This window comes from Silene latifolia, chromosome Y, assembly GCF_048544455.1.
Source record: "Silene latifolia isolate original U9 population chromosome Y, ASM4854445v1, whole genome shotgun sequence".
Classification (NCBI taxonomy): domain Eukaryota; kingdom Viridiplantae; phylum Streptophyta; class Magnoliopsida; order Caryophyllales; family Caryophyllaceae; genus Silene; species Silene latifolia.
This window is the reverse complement of record NC_133538.1, coordinates 172,771,202-172,777,394: the sequence shown is the minus strand read 5'-3', so window position 1 is coordinate 172,777,394 and position 6,193 is coordinate 172,771,202.

Below are 6,193 nucleotides of genomic sequence, written 5' to 3'. Positions count from 1 at the left end.
AGAAGAGAAAGGAAAGAACGAAACCCTAAAATAAATAGGGATGAGATATGGCTGTTAAAAAAAGATCAGAAAGGCAAGAAGGAATGAAAGATTTGGTTGTGATGTGAGTGAAGATAGAAAAAGAGAGAGGTAAGAAAATGCAACGCAAATGAGAAGTTTTGCCCAAAACGACGCGCAGCAGATAAAGCCTGCCGTAGATTAATATCGACGGGCCACTGAGAAGCCATTTTCCACGCTAAAATGTGCATCAGGCCTTCCTGATTTGCATCTCCACCTCCCTTCCCACCTCATTTGTTCACTTATTCATCCATTCCTTACCTCTCACACTCTCTCCCCCTTCCTCTCGTTCCATCTCTCTCTTTCTCTTTTGTTTTTGTTCACATATTGCGACATATTCAACTTTCTCCAGCAGTTATAATAATAAACACAGAGCAGCCAAAAACCTTCACAGTCTTACCCCATAATACAAACTACTTCATCGACAATCGACAGCTAGACAAGGTCTTAAAAATACTCACCATACTAAACAATGATGTCAATGTAACATGATTAACATCCAAACATCTTTAGCACCTAACTACCCCAACAAACCCTAAAGCCTCATCTTCGCCACGAACGAAAATCTACCCACAAACCTGAACCAACATTCCAGCAAAGACCACCTAATAAAGTTTTACGACACACAAGATAGCCACATTTCCTTCACATTTGTTCACTTTCTATATTTTCCCCTCCCTCTCCCTTCCCTCCTCATTTGTTCATATATTCATCCATTCCTCTCACTCTCACTCTCCCTCTCCTCATTCCTCTCGTTCCATATCTCTCTTTCTCTTTTGTTTTTGTTCACATATTCACCCGATTTTCTTTTCCTTCCTCCCTCCCTTTCCTTCTCCGTCTCCTTCACTTTTATAAGCTTATTCATCGTTGTCTCTCTCCTTCCTTTCCTCTCTCGCTCTCTGAATCCCTCCTCTCCCTCTCCCTAAATCTCTTTTTTTTCTCAAGTATTCTAACTTTTCTGAAATTCATTTTACTCTCATGTAGAAATCAACTTTACCAAAGAAAAGTAACGATAGTTGAACTCACAATTATGGCCATCATTATTCCTAATAAATATCTTATCCTTGTCACAACATATACAATAATAGAGATTTAGAAAAGGAATGATACGCAAAATTTACACAGACACACACCTTATAAGTTTCCTAAGGAACACCTCTTTGTTGTTGTGGAAGTGCGGAGGCTATTGACAATAAGGTCCATGAACCGGTTACCAACTAGAATCTAGTTTGACTTCAACTGCCTTTTGTAGCAAAGAAACACAGGTAAGACATTGTCATGTTGCATTGACAGTAAACAACAACTAGCTTATGTGGCCCTTGTAAACTCAATACACATTTACTAGTGACAACAACACCTCTTTGTCGTGTTTCGTAAGAAGATCCAGGCTCTTGCCATGGTTACAAAGAGCTAAAATGCAAACCGACCTTAAATGTGACAATCTATCAGATTGAAGACTTGAGTCCTACTTAGAATGAATTGGATTTAGAAATAAATGTAGCCGCTGAGACTTTAAACTAATGCACTAAAAAGGGCTCGAATTTCTAGCAATCGATAAAAGAAATTGAAACAAAGAAGATGATGCTCAAAAGTAAATACTTCCTCAATTTCTTTCATTTCCATACATTTACTTTATGCACAATATTTTAGGAAGAGCAAAAGTATGTGGGGTTAGGTGCTTAAATTACTTATCTACCCCTTATTAAATGAAATTGGTTTTGGCTGAATTAATTTTGGTTCCAAAATTTTCACCCAAATTTTTGGCTCCAAAAATTTCCTAGGAAATTTTTCACCCAAATTTTTTGCCTCCAGTTTATTTCCAGCCAAATTTCTTAACCAAATTTTTTGGCTCCAGTTTATCTCCAACCAAATTTTGGCCCCGTATTTTTTGACTCCAAAATGAAAACTTTAATTTCACATCTACTACTATAAATATGAATAATATTCCAAAGTTTTTACATCAAACAAATTCTAATGTCAATGTTTACAACAAATAGTGGTGGATTACCACCTTTTTAACCGCCACGCCAAAATAATACCACTGGTTCTTCCACCACCTCGAAGCCAAAAAGAAAAATTCCCCAAAAAAGACGACCACTAAACCTACCACTAAACACACCCATTGTTGTGCAACAAAAAAGCAGCAACCTTGATCAGCAAAACCACCAAAACAGTGGCAACCATCAGCAACAACAACTGGGCAGCATTCCACATGAATTCCACAGCAACCAGCAGCACCAAACTGCAAACAACCTGCCACACATCAACAGAACAGCCACACGGCAGCGTCAGCACAGTACAACATCAAGAACAAGGAAGGTACGGAATGAAAGCATGTTAGTTACACCTCAACATGAAGAGACCATCATAAAAACAAGGGAATGGGTTAGAGGAGGTGAAACATCCATTGAAGTAGAACCACCAACCAACCACTTCCAACACCAACCATAAAACAAAAAAAGACTAAGCAATATAGAGAAAAAGTGGATAAGTCAAGCAATGTCATTGAGCTATCGAAATGGAAAACTTAAGTATGGTTACATTAATGAGCTAAGCCGTCAATTTGGGGTCAAAAGACTGACCATTAGCACAATTTGGAAAGACGTACAAGCACAACTCAAAGCTGGAGAAGTGGTAAATATCGACAAAAAGTACAAGGGCAGCAAGCGCACAAAGTTCATCGATGTTGAGAAGGTAAAATCTATTGAACTCAAAGATAGAATGTGTCTTAAAGATTTGGCAGTGGGTTTAGTATTATCTATTAGCACAGTTTGGAGATTAGTTCAAAGAGGAGACATGGTAAGCCATACTAGTGATATCAAACCATCACTACAAGAATAACACGCCATAGTGACGGAACAGTAGGGACGGATGGAAATCCCGTCACAAAAATCGGGTTTGTGACGGACTTGTGACGGACTAGTGACGGGCTTACATTTGTGACGGACTAGCCGTCACATACCGTCACAGGAATTTGGCGCGTTTAGAAAAACAAGGGCGCCAAAGCCTATGACGGATTACCCGTCACAAAAGAGGAACTTGTGACGGATAGTCCGTCACAAAAACAGTGTTTTGCAACGGATATTCCGTCACAAGTCCTTTTATGTGACGGATATTCCGTTACAAAGGGAAAATAAACTTGTGACGGATATCCCGTCACATAGTGTATTGAAAACACGGGGATGGGACGGATTTGTGACGGATAGTCCGTCACAAATTTACTCTTGCTGACACACGTCATTTCATGCAGAGGGAATCTAAAAAGTATTCATGTGACGGAATAATTAAAAACCTGTGACGGATATTTTTTTCATATAATTTTTTCAGGGTGCTGAAGCCACACCGTACAAGCTCATGGAGAAGTCCAAGAAAGATAAGCATGGCAACTGGATTAACCCTCGAGCAGAAGAGACCGATGTAAGTTTCTTTAATTAGAAAAAATCGATTTAATTAGCCTTCTTATGTTATTTTATTAATTAGTAAGGTATTATTTAATTTAAATTTTAACTAACACTTTTTTCCTACTTATTACTTTTTCAGGTTGGTTACCGTCGACTTATGAACCAGCCAATGCCCGAGGGACTGGAACCAGATCCGAACGAGTCCTACTATACTGCAAGTGGAGGCTATAATGAGAAGATGCGCGTGTGGGGTATGGGGTCAGCGGCACCAGAGTTGTACGATCCTCCAGCTAATAGGCTTGCCCGTCACTCAGTTTCTTCTTACTCACCTAGTTTGCTTTCTCGAGTCACAATGGAAAATTCACAATTGCGACAAAGAAATCGGTAGGATGGAGGGAGAGATGATGACCCAAAAGTACAAAGGAGATAGCATGGAGGCGTTCTTGTTCGAGAAGTATGGATGGACTCCCCCTCCCCCCCCTACATGCTCAGGTGGCCCGCCTCCATTTCGTAGAGACGATTTCACGGATGACGGTCATCCATTTGGTAGTCAGCACGTTACCCCGATTAGGTAAACTCTTAGTTTCTTAAATAAAAATCAAATCTTGAACCTTGGTAGATTTGATGAAGTTTATGTAAACCACTAACTTAATTATGTTAGATTTTATTTATAAAAGACAACCTTTAACTTTATGATTCGGTGTTGGTGTTAGTTAAAACGTATTGTTGATTGGTTCCCGCTTTGCGGTCGACGGGGTTGTGTTGTATATTGCAGTTTTTCGAAACAATGCTATGTGCATTGTGGCCAGTAGCAAACCTGCTGGTTTTTTTAAAAATGCTGTTTCAGTTTGCGACGGATTAGCCGTCACAAATCCGTCACAAAAATCTTTTTTGCAACGGATAGTCCGTCACAAAAATCTGTTTTGCAACGGATATTCCGTCACAAAAATTTTTTTGCAACGGATATTCCGTCACAAAAAACATTTTTGCAACGGATATTCCGTCACAAAAGTTTTGTTTTGCAACGGATATTCCGTCACAAAACTGATTTTTGTGACGGATTACACGTGTCACTGTTGATAAACTATGTGACGGATTAGCCGTCACAAATCCGTCCCAGGTGTATTTGTGACGGATTATCCGTCACAAACCCGTTTTTTGTGACCATATGTAGTGACGACGGTTTGTGACGGATAATCCGTCACAAACCCGCTTTTTGTGACGGGAAACGCTATATAGTGACGGATTCGTCCGTCACTATACCGGGTTTTCCTTGTAGTGCATCATTAACCAAAAAAAAAAATAGCTAGAATCCATTGGGTGTTAAGTAAGATTAGTTCTAGTGCATTAGGAGGAAATTTAGTCTTTGATGCAATGTATGATGTTGTTGTTCACATAGATGAAAAATACTTTACCATGACTAGAACCACCACCAAATTCTACGTGTTGCCTAATGAACAACGACCACATAGAACTTGTCAATCAAAGAGGTTTATAAGCAAAATTATGTTTACGGCGGCCGTTGCAAGGCCTAGATATGATGAGGATGGTGTTGTTTTATTTGATGGTAAAATTGGTATTTTTCCATTTATATATGAAGCGGAAGCAATGAGGTCAAGCAAAAATAGGGAAAAGGGAACTTTGGAAGTAAAACCCATTGAAAGCATAACAAAGCAAGTTATCAAGCAATGCCTAATTGAGAGGGTCATTCCCGCAATCAAAGTGAAATGACCTCTAAATGCAAGTAGGAGGATTTACATACAACAAGACAATGCAAAACCACACATTTCACCACAAGATTTAGATTTTCTAAGTGTTGCAAAATTAGATGGGTTTGATATTGATCTAGTTTGTCAACCACCAAATAGTCCGGATTTAAACATTTTGGATTTAGGATATTTTAGGTCTATTTAAACCCTTCAACACAAAAAGTGCCCTGAGTCTATACTTGAACTTATAGAATCTGTTGGCAAAGCATATGATGAAATCGATAATGAAAAATTGAAGTTTGTTTGGCTTTCTCTTCATACATGTATGAATGAGATATTGCGAGATGAAGGTAACAATTATTATCCTATTCCACACATTGGTAACAGAAAGGTACAAAGTACTGGAATCCTTGAAACAAAAGTAAAACCCAACATGGAATGTTTACAAAGAGCATTACATGCGTTGGAAAATATTAAGAGAACAGCCGAAGAACATGTGGGATTTATCTGTATGCATCCCTTTATATTTAAGGATTATAACGAATTATAAAGTGATGATAACTAGTCATAAAATAAATTGCATAAACAAAATCGTAAAGGATTAAGAAATAACCTTCGGTCCTAGCTTTTATGGCCTATGAACAATATCGTAATGATATTCTCCTATCAGTTGCACCCAAGATGCTCCGAGAAATGCCCCTCAAATTGCTAGAATGAGATCCCCAATTTTCTATAAATATTAGGGTTTATTTGTGTGATTTTCTGATGAGAGAAAATGATGAGCAAAAATTAGGTTAAAATTAGGTTAGAAAATAATGATTTCCCATTCCCTTATAAAACCGAGTATAAGGTGTAATAGGGTAGATATTTTCCTTCCAAATTTTCGGCCCATATACCGAAATTAAGAGAGTTAACTTCTCTTTTTTCAGTTATTCCAAAAATGTATAAAAAGTGTAAATTGTCATCTAGTGAGGATCGAACCCATGACCTCTTGGTTTGAGTACCCTCACTATTACCACTTTGACA